The sequence below is a fragment of the Talpa occidentalis genome, unplaced genomic scaffold (genome assembly GCF_014898055.3).
Source record: "Talpa occidentalis isolate TD23 unplaced genomic scaffold, MPIMG_talOcc4v2.1 talOcc4.18, whole genome shotgun sequence".
Lineage (NCBI taxonomy): Eukaryota > Metazoa > Chordata > Mammalia > Eulipotyphla > Talpidae > Talpa > Talpa occidentalis.
In genome coordinates, this window is record NW_023601851.1 from 4,807,652 (window position 1) to 4,821,135 (window position 13,484).

The window sequence follows — 13,484 nt, forward strand, 5'->3', positions numbered from 1 at the left end:
TTCCCACAGGCGGCGTGGACAGTGGCGGCACCTGCGGGTCACTGAAGCTTGAGAGGCCAAGCAGAGCAGGAGCTGAGATCCCTGCCAGGGGTCGCTGGTCAGGGCAATGAGAGAGGTCAGTAGGGAAGGACAGCACTTGTCACCTGCCATATGAGCAGAGGTAAGTCACGCACTGGCGGATGGTCCTGGCGTTTTATTCCTCTAGACTTTCATGCAGTGATGGCTCCAGGGGTGACCAATCTCACGGCCATGACAGAATTCATGCTCCTGGTGTTCCCCACCCAGGGGACCATGGGATTCTTGCACCCGCTGCTCTTCTCCCTGGTCTACCTGTGTGCCCTGCTGGGGAACGGGCTCATCGTCCTCATCACCACCCTGGACCGGCACCTCAACACCCCCATGTACTTCTTCCTGAGGAGTCTGTCACTCACAGACCTCTGCCTCATCACAATCACGGTCCCCAAGTCCATTGCCAACTCTCTGAGGCACAGCAGCTCCATCTCCTTTGCGGGATTCCCGGGCTCCATATCCAGGTCTTCATGATGGTTATGTCAGCAGGTACAGAGATGCACCTGCTCACAGTGATGAGCCTTGACCGCTATGCTGCCATCTGCCACCCCCTGCACTATGACATCATCATGAGCAGGGACAGGTGTGTGCAGCTGACAGCAGGCGAGGCGTTTGTCCTGACTGTGACCTGCGAGGGTGCCCCGGCCGGTCCTGGGCCTCCCACCCCGCTGGCCTGTGCGTTCCCATCCCGCGGGCTACAGTGAAATTTGGGGAACGGGCTTTCGCTTTCCCGGGGCCCATCCCCGCCCGCCCCAGGTCCAGCAGGCAGGAGGCTGAGCCGCGTCCAGTCTCCCAGGTGTAGGCTCTGACCAGGGGGTTGCGTGGGCCTGGGCTCTGCTTTTCTCTCGGGGTCTGGGGTGCTGCCCCTGCCGAGCCTGAGCCCACGTCTGAGGGCTGAGGTGTCACTTTCCTGTCGCGCAGCAGAGGTGGCCATTAAGAAACTGGAAGGGGCTTTCACACCTGGAAACTGCCTCATGAGGCAACTTTAATTTTTTTTTTTTTTATTTTTTAAAGATTTATTTATACATACAAGAACCGGGGTACAGACCAGTGGTATGTTTCTAAATACATTGAAAGTATTTCTAAAGTTTTAGCATATTATCAGTGTTCAACGAGCTGTGGCGATATGATAAAGTCATTCCTTTATTTGATGCATTGTTTCTTACTACTGCTTTGAATTTGCCCACAACTGATTTAACAATGAAAGGTGACAGCATGGCTTCTTTGCTGTTTGTTTGTTTTACAAAAAGCAAACATAACAATGTTAACATTGTAACAGACCACACACTAACAGTTTCAACAGTTGAAATATTTCTCAGGCAAGAGAAGTACAAATTGTCGTGGACCAGCACAGCAGTGAATGATGAGGCTGTTTTAGGGTTGAGAGACTGTGCAGGGTGGTTAGGGATTTGGTGAAAGAAATGACAAACAGACACACTTTAAGAGAGTGAAAATTTGAGTGTAATTTTATTTAAGTTAGTGGCCAGTATATATATGTTTTTTTAAAGGCATAGGATTGGTTATCAGTGAACTAAACCAGTTGGCTCATAGGTTTATTATTGAGAAGGCAGTGATTTATGTCTTGAGTTATATTTGGATTTAGGCACATTGTTAAGTAGTCAGAGCATTAGTTTTGTTTTTTGTTTTATATATTTTTTTTTAGTTAACCACTAAATTTCTTAATTATCATTAATTATAGAAGGTTGACTTATTATTTTTTATGTAATAACATTTTTTCATTAAGGATTAAAGCTAAGGAATTTTAACATATAACAGAGCAATTATTGAACTAACAATTTTGTTGTTACACAAGGTTTAGTGGTGTTTTATTTGAGTTATTTTTGTTACTAGATTTTATATGTTTTTTTAATTTAGTAATTAATGACCTTTATAGAAGAGAAGGAAGAAGTTTTAGAAAGAGTGAAGGGATAAAGTTTGTAGGTCTGAGGAGACGAGATAAGGCTCCTTTTGGTCAGCATTTTTGTGGTGGCTTTTGGTGGTCGCTATTTTTTGATAGGTGTTTGTCTTATTTTAGGGAACTTTGTTGTACACTCCTGCGCGTTGGTTTCTTGTCCAGCCGGAACTAGGGACCTTGGCAAAGCCATTAGCCCTAAAGGTCACTGTAGGGGGAGGTGTAGTAGGTCGCCCTTTGTTTTTAGAACGGAGCTGGAAGGCGTACCAAATGGAGATTGTAGACGTAGAGTTTTGAAAACTGCTCTCCCACGATCATTTGTCTTAAATCACACATTGCCATATTCACCCTAAGGCTCCCAAGGCTAACACTGCTGGGTCTGGGGAGGCATCATGTGTACAGCAGGACCATAGGACATGGAAGATATGGCAAGAATGCACACAGCTCCATTTTTGGACCAGACTAGAGATAGTTTTCTCACTCTGCAAAAAGCTCAAGTAAAGGGAGACAGAGAAATGAAGGTTCTTAGCCCCACAGAAAATAGTGTTCTCTTGTAAACATATTACACTCCCATGTGAATTCTTTATTTGGGAAGGTGGTTAACAACAGAATTTTCCCACATTATTTAATATTTGTAGGGTGAAGGTGGACTTCCTGGAGGATGTTTTCCTACAGTCCTTATGATCACAGTGCTCCTCTCCTCTGTGTGTTCTCCTGTGTACAGTGGGGTATTCCTACATTACTTAGTTCACTGCTGCATGGGCCCTCCTATGGACAGTGAGGGCTGACTTCTAGGAAAAGGTTTTCCTACACTCTTGACATTCATAGGGTTTCTCTCCTGTGTGGGTTCTCTGATGTACGGTAAGGTGTGACTTCCCGAAGAAAGTTTTTCTGCACTGTTGACATTCATAGGGCTTCTCTCCTGCATGGGTCCTCTGATGGACAGTGAGGGTTGACTTACAGTAAAAATATTTCTGACAGTCTTGACATTCATAGGGTTTCTCCCCTGTGTGTGTTCTCTGAAGTACACTGAGGTGTGATTTTCCGGAGAAAGTTTTCATACACGCTGGACACTCATAGGGCTTCCCTCCTGTGTGTGTTCTCTGATGTGCAGTGAGGTCTGACTTAGGATTGAAAGTTCTCCTATACTCATTTTTTTTTTTAAGATTTATTTTTTATTTATTTAAACAAGCACTGGGTATAGTCAGAAGCGCGGGAGGGTGAGAGAATTCACCAGAGCCAGAGTGGTGAGCAGAGCAGGCAGAAGGACCGAAGTACACTGCTGAGGGGAGCAGCGTGCAGCAGGAGAGGTCTGTGCGCCATGTGGGACACTCCTCTGGTGGCCGGGGAGCAGCCGGGGATTGAACCGGTGCTGCAGAGGCTGAGAGCGGCTTCGCAACCCAGCGCTCAACCGCTGCGCCACCGGGGATGCCCTCTCCTATACTCTTGACTGTCGTACGGTATCCCCTCTCTGTGAGTACTATGATGTTTAGTAAGGGCCAACTTTTGATTAAAAAAATTCTCACACTGTTTTCATTCAAAAGATTTCTCTACTGTGTGAGTTCTCTGATGTACATTGAGGTCTGACTTATGGCAGAAAGTTTTCCTACATTCTTTACATTCATAAGGCTTTTCTCTTGTGTGAGTTCTCTGGTGTACAGTGAGGGCTGACTTCCGATAAAACGTTTTCCTACACTCTTGACATTCATAAGATTTCTCTCCTGTGTGAGTTCTCTGGTGTACAGTGAGAGCAGACTTCCAGTAGAAAGACATTCTACAAACTTTGCATTCATAGGGCTTCTCTCCTGTGTGAGTTATCTGGTGTACAGTGAGAGTTGATTTCCAGGAGAAAATCTTCCTACATTCTTGACATTCATAGGGTTTCTCTCCTGTGTGTGTTCTCTGATGTACAGTGGGAGCTGACTTCCAGTAGAAAGATTTCCCACTCTTGACATTCATGGGGTTTCTCTCCTGCATGATTTCTCAGATGTACATTAAGGTCTGACTTATGGCAGAATGTTTTCCCACATTCTATACATTCATAAGGTTTCTCTCCTGTGTGGATTCTCTGATGAATAGTGAGGGCTGAATTCCAATAAAAAGTTTTCCTACACTCATGACATTTGTAAGGTTTCTCTCCTGTGTGTGTTTTCTGATGTTTACTGAGGACTGATTTCTGGTGAAAAGATTTCATACACTGCCTGCATTCACAAGATTTCTCTCCTGTGTGAGTTCTTTGATGTACAATAAGAGCTGACTTCTGACAGAAAGCTTTCCTACAATTTTTACATTCATAAGTCATCTCCATGGTTTGAGACTGCTGATGTTCAGTAAGACCTGACTTCCAGAAATAAGTTCTCTGACATTGCTTAGACACTAAGGGTGTCTCTCCAGTCCAAGTTCTCTGACATATTTTGAGGGTTGAATTATCGGATATTTTCCCTAATTCATAAGGTTTATCAGCTGCTTTATTTTCTCATGTTGAGTAAGGAAAGAAAATTTATAAAAGGTTTTCCCACATGTATTATAGTCAAAAACTTTCTCACGTGGTACTTCCTGAAGCTGAGTAAGGTTTAATTTGGTTCCAAAATAATCCCCACTTTGATTACATTTGTAGTGTTCAAAATCTTTATGAAGATTCAAATGTGTTGGTTTCTCAAAAAAGGATGTTTCCCATCCATTACATGCATAGTTTATCTGCCCTACCTGAGCTCTACCTTGGGCAATGAGAGGTGACATATAACAGCCTTTCCTACACTTACATTGACAGGCATTCTCTCCCATCAAATCCCTTCTATGGGTTAAAAAAAATATTGTTTCTTTGTTGACGTCTCTCCCTTCTCCACTAAATTCCAAAGGTTGCTGCAAAGTCTGAATCATACCATGAAGACTAGGATACTCGGGATATCCAGGGCATTTTCTAGTTACACTAGGCCTCTCAATTTTCTCTATTGCATGCATCTCATCAGGCTCACCAGGGAAGAACATGTTCTTCCAAGTATGAAACTCTACAGGCATCATTCCTGAATGAATGCCATTATTTATACTCAAATTCAATTATACATTGGATGCAAATTAAGTGTTTTTCCTAAGTCAATTATTTCCTTACTTGATGTTTTGCAATTGGCGATTAGAACTTGCCACAAATGCCTGCCCTGGTTTTCCTGGTTGGTCTTAATCAGGTCATCCATAGTATGGACATCTAAAATGAGATAAAAATAACCATTCCATAGACAACATCTAGGCATCTAAGCATTTCTGATATAAAGGTAAAGGAGTTTCTTCCCACACGAGGACAAGATTTTTAATTCCAAAAAAAGGCATTAATATTATGATGCAAATGATTCCTTTACATAATAAATGAAGGTATGAAATTACATTAATAGATTTTCTAATGTCAAACACATTGATGGAAAAGGTATGAAAAACATTGATTTAGTATCTTACTTTTTAAATTCATAAGGGTATACTTGGTCAACATACTGACTTACACTGTAGGTAGAGATTCTGACTGAGAGCTTTCCACCTAGCATTTATTTATCCTATTCCTTCTCTATATTTTCTCTTGTAACTGTGCATCTTGAGCAGGTCTTTTCAGAACAATCAGAACATACTTTGTAAATGGCATGATCATCCTGATCAGCTACTTACTAGGCTTAAGGAGAGCCATTTCTGTCACTTAAGCAGGACTTTGGCTCCAGGACAAAGACTTTGCATCTACATTTGCTTAGTGTTTATTTCTCTTTAGGGAACATGTACAGGCATCTGGGGGTTTTCTCAAAGGCATATCCTCTTCCTTCTCTAAGACACATTCAATTGTCTGTGAAACCCTAACTAAACCATACACCAGTGGCTTCTCAGAACCATAGTAGGTACAGAAAACCGGCTCATCACTTTGTGCAACCCTTCCCTGATGATCTAAAGCATTTAGGTTTTGCAACTGAAGGGTATACTCAACATCTTTGAAAAAAACTTTTCCCACATTCCTCTGATACTGAGATTCCTAGTATTCTTAACTCCACTTCTCAGCACATGTTCCTAGTTGAAATTCACTGCATCTGAAGATTTTAGCTTATATTTTAGAATTTCACTGCATCCTAGTTAAACTTAAATCGGAGTCCATTGTTTCTTTTCTTGGTTTTCGTTTTTCTCCCAACTATTTCCAAAAAAGAAGGTGACATTGTTAGGGGGAAAAGGATGTCCTAAAGCTAATTCCATACAGGCTTTGTGGACTCCACCCCCACCCCAGGCTAAAGCCAAAGACACTGGGAACTCCAAATCCCATCACCACCAAAGGGAAAGTGGTTGGGACCTGAGGATGGGGTTAAGAAGTCAGGTTGGTATAAAGCCAGACACGTGGGCTTTGGAGGGGTCCCCCATTTTGACTCTTCGCCAGCTCGCAGCATCAGGCCAGCTTGGAGAGTGCTTTTTGGTTTTCCAGGTCGGCGGATCGGGTAGGACGCATTAAAGACTATATTTCCCTATTTTCTCCGAGTTATACATTTTCCTTATTTCCTTTTCCCTTGTAAATAAACCTGTTATTAACCTTTTATGTATGCCTGTAGTGGAGTATTAATAAGTCCCTTGTAAGCATGCTGGGTGAGGACCCACAGCCAGGCAACCCGTTCAATATCAGGGCACAACTTCAGTCCCTGATTCCAAGGCCCCTGTTCCCACAACCTGAAATTCTTGGTTCAGTGGCTTTGGAACCGACAAGATTTGAGTTAACAAATTCCTAATATGCACCACCAATAGTGATATCCAACCTCTACTCCAGATTGCACATGCAAGACATCTCAACCTTATACACTGCAATGTAAACAGTCTCTGCGAAAGTCCCTTCTGAACCCACATTCTAAAATAATACTGTCCGTTTTCACTCACCCTGGCCATACTGTGGCATTTATCTAATTAATGTGTATTTGCTTCCTCTCCCTTTCTCACAGAAAATAAACTCCATTAAAAAAGGTGGGCGAGGGCCTCCCTGGTGGCGCAGCGGTTGAGCGCTGGGCTGTGACACTGCCCACAGCCTCTGCAGCGCCGGATCGATCCCCGGCCACTGGGTGAGGGTCCCACATGGCACACAGACCTCTCCTGCCGCCCGCTGCTCCCCTCAGCAGTGTGCTCTGGTCTTTCTGCCTGTTCTGCTCCCTGCTCTGGCTCTGGTGAATCCTCTCACCCTCCCACGCTTCTGACTGTACCCAGTGCTTATATAAATAAATAAATCTTTAAAAAAAAAAGGGGGGGGCGGACACAATCCTTTGATTACTGTTGTTATCCACACAACTTACCATTAAACATGTTGAAAGAATAAACCAATGTATGAGTAAATGCCTAAAAGGACAGTCCCTAAGAATGGAGTAAAACTGAGACTCCAGAGATTGATAAACCAAAAAAACATTTCTAGGGGAAGGTAGTTAGCGATTGCACACCAATTACTCGAAGGATATTTACAACCATTATAAAAGTAGGGGAAGTTTAATTAGGGAGCCATATTTGGAGAGCAAATAATAAATGAATTACATACACAGAGACCAACCATTCTAAGGTCTGGCTATGGGGAAAATAGCTCATTAGGGCCTAGAAGTCCTGGGCTCTCCTCCTCCCAGCCTCCCTTCCTAGTATGCAGTGACTGACCTAAGAGGCTCTGGTTTGAGGGTTCCTTGACAGTCCATGGCTCTGCTCCCTGCTCCAATCTGATGATGAATTCAGGTTTGCTAACACAAAACCTTGTTGAAAAGAGAAAATGTTGACTTTAGACAGAACTGCTTTTGTCTCAGTCTTTGAAGACAACAACTGCACAGCTTTAAGAGCTGAGCAATGAAAGGGTGGTGTGGCTCCCAGACAGGGGTGAACACCCTTACCTTCCAGGTTTGCCATCTTGAACTAAATAACATTAATTTTATAAACAGCTGTACATTTATCAATGAAGATAAAACAGTGCTTTCACTTGTTTATTACAGGGCAGTTTCACTTACGCGTGGACAACAGGCTGTTGTAGGTCTTCAGCATCACATCCCTGTAGAGAGTCCACTGAGCATCATCTAGGTCCTGCCACTCCACCCAGGTGAAAACCACAGCCACATCCTCAAATGACAACATCTTCTGCAATGAACATTTCTCAATTCAAGGCATCAGCCTATGTAAGAAGCATAGGACATGACTGGGAGCTCATTTTTTTATGTTTTTATCTTGTGTAGGAAGCAGCCATCACTGGTACTCTATATAGTACAAAAGTGATTCCACAGTAGAATTACCCCACTTGTCTTAACTCATTAGTTCTTAGAAGTACTTTTTAGATTTCCTTATGAATCTGGAAATGTCCTTCATGCTAAGGATGAAAGAATGAATAAAAACCTAGTCCTCAAAGAAGCTTATAATCTAGATTGCTGACTTAAGCCTAGACATACATCTGGAATAATGTTCTAAAGCAACTATGAGAAAAACAAGTTTAGTGTAGCCTGGTGTTAAAAAAGGAGTGGGGAGGGGCGGGAAACAGCACTATCTGTTATCAGGTTGTACTTCACTGAACATCCAAAGATGTTTAGCAATTTCATAAACTACATGTTCTCATGAATATGAGGTAGTAGCAGAAATCAAGATGTGAGGAAATAAAGAGCAGTTAGCAAATTAAAGTGCTCCTAGCTTGTGAGGTGAGATAGGAGAAAGACTGAATATGAAGTTAGTTTGCATTTCCAGATACAACCTGATTCTGTCAATAAAAGTCTTAGGTGATCACCATGTCTCTAATAACCTATTTAAAGTTTGCATACATCCTAATTACCTAAAGGCTTATTTTCACTCCCAAGTGAGCAAAACACTTTCCTAAATCACAGGGTGTAAATAACAAGGGAATACAAATAGGTAAATTACAGGCCCTCCCTGGTGGCGCAGGGGTTAAAGTCTCAGTGCTTTCAAGCTATCACCAGCTACTGTGGCTTGAGTTCAATTCCCAGGCATGGACTTGACCCACATGGCACAGCAGACCTCTCCTGTCTCGACCACTGCTCCCCTCAGTAGTGTATTGCAGGGAATCTGCCTGTTCTGCTCCCCACTCTTATCTCTGATGAATCCGCTCACCCCCCCACATCTCTGGCCTACACTCTAGTTCTCTATGCATAATAAATAAAAATCTAAAAAAAAGTATGTAAGTTACATGGTGGAATTTTCAGTTTAACAGTCATCCCCTAACAGGAGAATGGGAAAATGCATAAGGGAAAGTCAGAGAACAAAGCAGAGGGACAGCATTACGTATACTGTGGTAGCAGACTTGTACGCATATAGAACACAGCACTAACCCTAACACAGTGGGCAGTGGGGGAGGAGGAATGGAACTGGGTAATACTTGGCTGTCTGAGGGGTGAATGCCCTGCTTGATGCAGGCCTGCACGTCACACATTGTCCCTAGGTGACAGGGGCTGGCACACTACTGATGTTCTGCAAGTGCCAGCACTCTAGGCCCTAACTCTGGCGACTCCTTGTGCATGCAAGACTCAGAAACTAGATCTACCATTGCTATAACACAGCCAGTATCCCATGGCTGAGTGTTTTCATGTATGGAGGACTTGTATATATTACTTTTATAGCCTGGTAATTGTGATTCACTATGGTTTTCCAAGTATTGGGTATAACAAATTATGATTTTTTTAAACATTTATTTATTTATGCACACAAGTGCTGGGGAATAGGCCAGCGTTACAGGGGTGAGAAGATTCACCAGAGACAGAGTGGGGAGCAGATCAGGCAGATCCACAAAAGGGGATTTGAAGTGCTGTGGTGAGCTTCAAAAAAAAGGGGATTTGAAGTGCTGTGGTCAGCTACAAAAAAAAAAAAAAAAATTCAAGAAGGATTTAATCAATGCTGTAAACCCCGGGGAAGAGGTCCAAGCTGGATGGAAACAGTAGGGACAGTCAAATCACAGGGGCTGACTCAGAGAGAACTGAAGTATGAAGAACGGGGCACAGAACTGAACACATGGATGGATGACATTTATGAGAAGAAACACAAGCATTCAGGGGAAAGAGAATAAATCACCAGAGAGGCAGTGACAGAAACAAAAAGCAGGAATTTTCAGATCATGAGTGGTATTGACATAAACGGCAGATGGTTCAATTAAGGCAGACTAGAGAACCAGGGACTAGTCACTGGATTTGACGGCAACTTAATTATAAAGTGGTGAGATTTACACATAGTGAATTGGGACTACATTCAGTGGGCCAAAGCGGATACCCACATTTTATATCTGCCATATTAAGCCTCAATAGCTGTTATCAATTTCATAAACATTTATTAATTTTGTAACAGTTGCCCAAAAAACGTAACATCAAACAGCATACCCATGCACCTGTGTATAGAGATCAGCTGAGAGAAATGCCAACAGACAGCACATACCACCAAAACGAAGCTCCTAAACCCAGCAGCCATCTCACTGCATCAAGTGACCACACGTCACGTTTCACCCAAGCAGCATGAGCATAGGGACGAAAGGACTAAACCACAGGCTGAGATGGCCAATGAACACAGATGCAGAGTTCCTCAACAAAATCTTAGCAAGCCAAATTCAACAAAATATCAAGAGGATCATACATCATGGCTAAGTGGAATAGAATTTATTCCTAGAATATGAGGATGGTTCAACATACATCCATCAATGTCATTAAAGGAAAGATAAAAATCATATGATCATATTAACAGATGCAGAGAAGGCATTTGACAAGATTTTGTACCTACTTATGATATGTACTTAGTGAAACAGGATTAGAAGGAATATAATAAAGACCATATATGATAAACCGACAGCTAGCATCATACTCAATGGTGAGAAGCTCCTAAAGCTTTTCATGTAAGATCAGGTACATGCCAGTGATGATTTATCTCACCACTACCGTTCAATATAGTATCAGACAGATGAGCTGGAGCAATTAGGCAAGAGCCATAGAAAAGGAATCCAAATTGGAAAAGTAGTAAAAACATGACTACTTCAAGATGATATTACTACAGAGCTACAGAAAACCTGTTAGCCCCTACTAAAAAAGTATTAGAAACAATAAATCAACACAGTAAAGTGGCAGACCACAAAATCAATATACAAAAGGCTGTTACACTCCTATGTGTGAATAAACTAGAAGATAACAAATCAAGAAAACAACACCATTTACATTAGCATCAAAAAGTATTAAGTACCTATGAAAAAAGTGAACAAATGAGGTGAAAGATCTATTCAATGAAAACTACAAGCCATTGCTAAAAGAAATAGAAGACACGATGAAATGGAAAGATAGTCCATGCTTGTGGATGGGAAGAATTAACACAGTGAATACGTCCATCTTACCCAAAGAAATTTACAGGCTCAGTGCAATCCCTATCAAAATTCTATCCGACTTCTTTAAAGAAATACATGAAATATTACTGAAATTTATATGGAACCACAAAAGACCCTGAATGGCTGAAGTAATTTTTACAAAAAGGAGAACAGAGGTGTCACACTTCCAGACTGCAAGTCCATAAAAATCAAACAGACACAAAGACCAATGGAAGAGAATTGAGAGCCCCAAAATAAACCCACACTGACATGGACCATTGATCTACAATAAAGGAGCCAATTGTATGCAATGGAGAAAGGAAAGTCTCTTCAAAAAATGGTGCTGGGAAGACTGGACAGTCACATACGGAAAAATGAAACTACTCTCTCACACCATGCACAAAAACCAACTAAAGTTTGATTACAGACTTGGATATAAGACCAAAATCCACTAAATACATAAAAAGAAAACGTAGGTAAAACATTCCACAATAGTGGCTTCAGGGAAGTCTTTGGGGGATTCAACTCCAATTGCAAGGAAAAGAAAAGCAAAAATAAACAGTTTTATTTTCACTGCATCAAACTAAAAGACTCTGTACAGCAAAAGGCACTATCAGTAAAGCAAATATATACCACACTGAATGGGAGTAAGTATTTGCACATCATATATCTGATGAGGGCTACAGGCAAGATGTACAAAGAACTCACACAACACAAAATGAGAACAAAGAATCCAATCAAAAGATGGAAAGTGGAGCTAAACAGATACTTCTCCACAGACAACACACAATCAGTCTACAAGCACGATTCAATATAATTTACTCTCAGGGAATTACAAATGAAAACTACTATGAGATACCTCCTAACTCATTTAAAATTGCCATATTAAAACATACACACATACACAAACAGAAACAACAATTGTTGGTGAGGATGTGCAGAAATCCTCATCACTGTTGACGGGAATGCAGACTGGTTCAGCCCCTATGGAAAATAGTGTAGAGGTTTCTCAAAATATCAAAATAGATATGTCATATGATCTATGATTCCACTTCTTGGCATGTATCCAAATAATGCAAAAGCACTCATCTGAAGAGATATATATGCTCTTCTGCTTATTGTAGCACTATTACAACAGCCAAGTTATGGAAACAACCTACGTGCTCAAAGGCGGAAGAGTGGGTTGAAGGAGCCGCCGTCTACACCGTGGAATACTCCTCAGCTGTACAGTAAGGTGAGCCGGGCGCAGGCTCGCCAGGTGCCAGCAGCCAGAGCAGGGATCTGAGAGCGCAGCTTAGTCTGTTGCTCTGGAGTTGGCGCGGCCCAGGGAGCGCTGAGGCCCAGCAGCTCCATCAGGGGCAGGTGGCTCCTCATTACGAAAATCCTGGACACGTGGGCTCCCCTGACGGGACACGCAGCTGCTGGAGGGGGACTGTGGGGGCTCCAGCGCGCAGCGGGTGAAGAGGGGAAGCCGGGGGAGGCCAGGCTTAAAAACGCGGCCTTGGCTCCGAGCTGGCCGCCAGCCCGCCCGCCCCCGAGTGGTGGAAGGCCGCGGGGAGCCCCGGCTGCGAGGCAGGCGGGACTCTGCCTTCCAGCAGGGACAGGCGCGCTCCGCCTGGCTCGGGAGGCCATCAAGGCCCGCGGGGGCCGCGCAGACATGAGCCTGTGCCGAGCGAGCCCCCCACCCGCCCACAGGAGATCCGCGCGGCCCCGCGGCCGAGGAGGAAAGCCCGCAGAGGACGCGCGCGCCGAGCCTGTGGGGGAGCCGGCCGGGGCGACACGCCAGGCCACGCCGCTGCGAACCCGCGGCTTCTTTGGCCGCGTGTACCGCCGTGCCGCAGGCTCATTCGGACCATGAGCAGCAGGAGAGGGCCAGGCCCGCGGGCCAACAGCGCTCGCGGCTCAGTTCCCAGGGCCAGGCGCGCCCGCGCACCCAGCGGCAGCAGCCCGGCCCCCCGGCCATGCGGCGCGGGAAAGGCGCGCTCCAGACTCTGAGCAGGCGCCGCCCGCGGCCACGCGGGGCTCGGGCAGGCGGCTCTGGACGCCACGGCGGACCCAGGTACCCGCGGAGCCACGGGCCTCAAGCCCCGCCAGGCGGCGGCGACGGTGGGGGGCTGAGGGGGCGCGGCGGGGCTGAGGGGATTGGTGGCGGCCTGGCGGGGGCTGAGGGGGCGCGGCGGAGCCAGCTCTGTGCTGAGGGGG

General features: G+C 44.2%; 1 long non-coding RNA gene across 5 annotated transcripts in view; it reads right to left on the minus strand.

Moving 5' to 3' along the window:
- Positions 1-3,417: 3,417 nt before the first annotated feature.
- The window catches only part of LOC119250675 (uncharacterized), a 37,299-nt gene continuing 27,232 nt past the window's right edge, over positions 3,418-13,484 (minus strand). For 4 of the 5 annotated variants that reach the window (XR_008552661.1, XR_005126364.2, XR_005126365.2 and 1 more), the window contains exons 5-7: positions 7,960-8,086; positions 7,619-7,710; positions 3,418-5,183 (exon numbers count right to left, since the gene is read on the minus strand). This is a non-coding gene — a long non-coding RNA (uncharacterized LOC119250675). The other variant, XR_008552662.1, reaches the window with a different exon arrangement.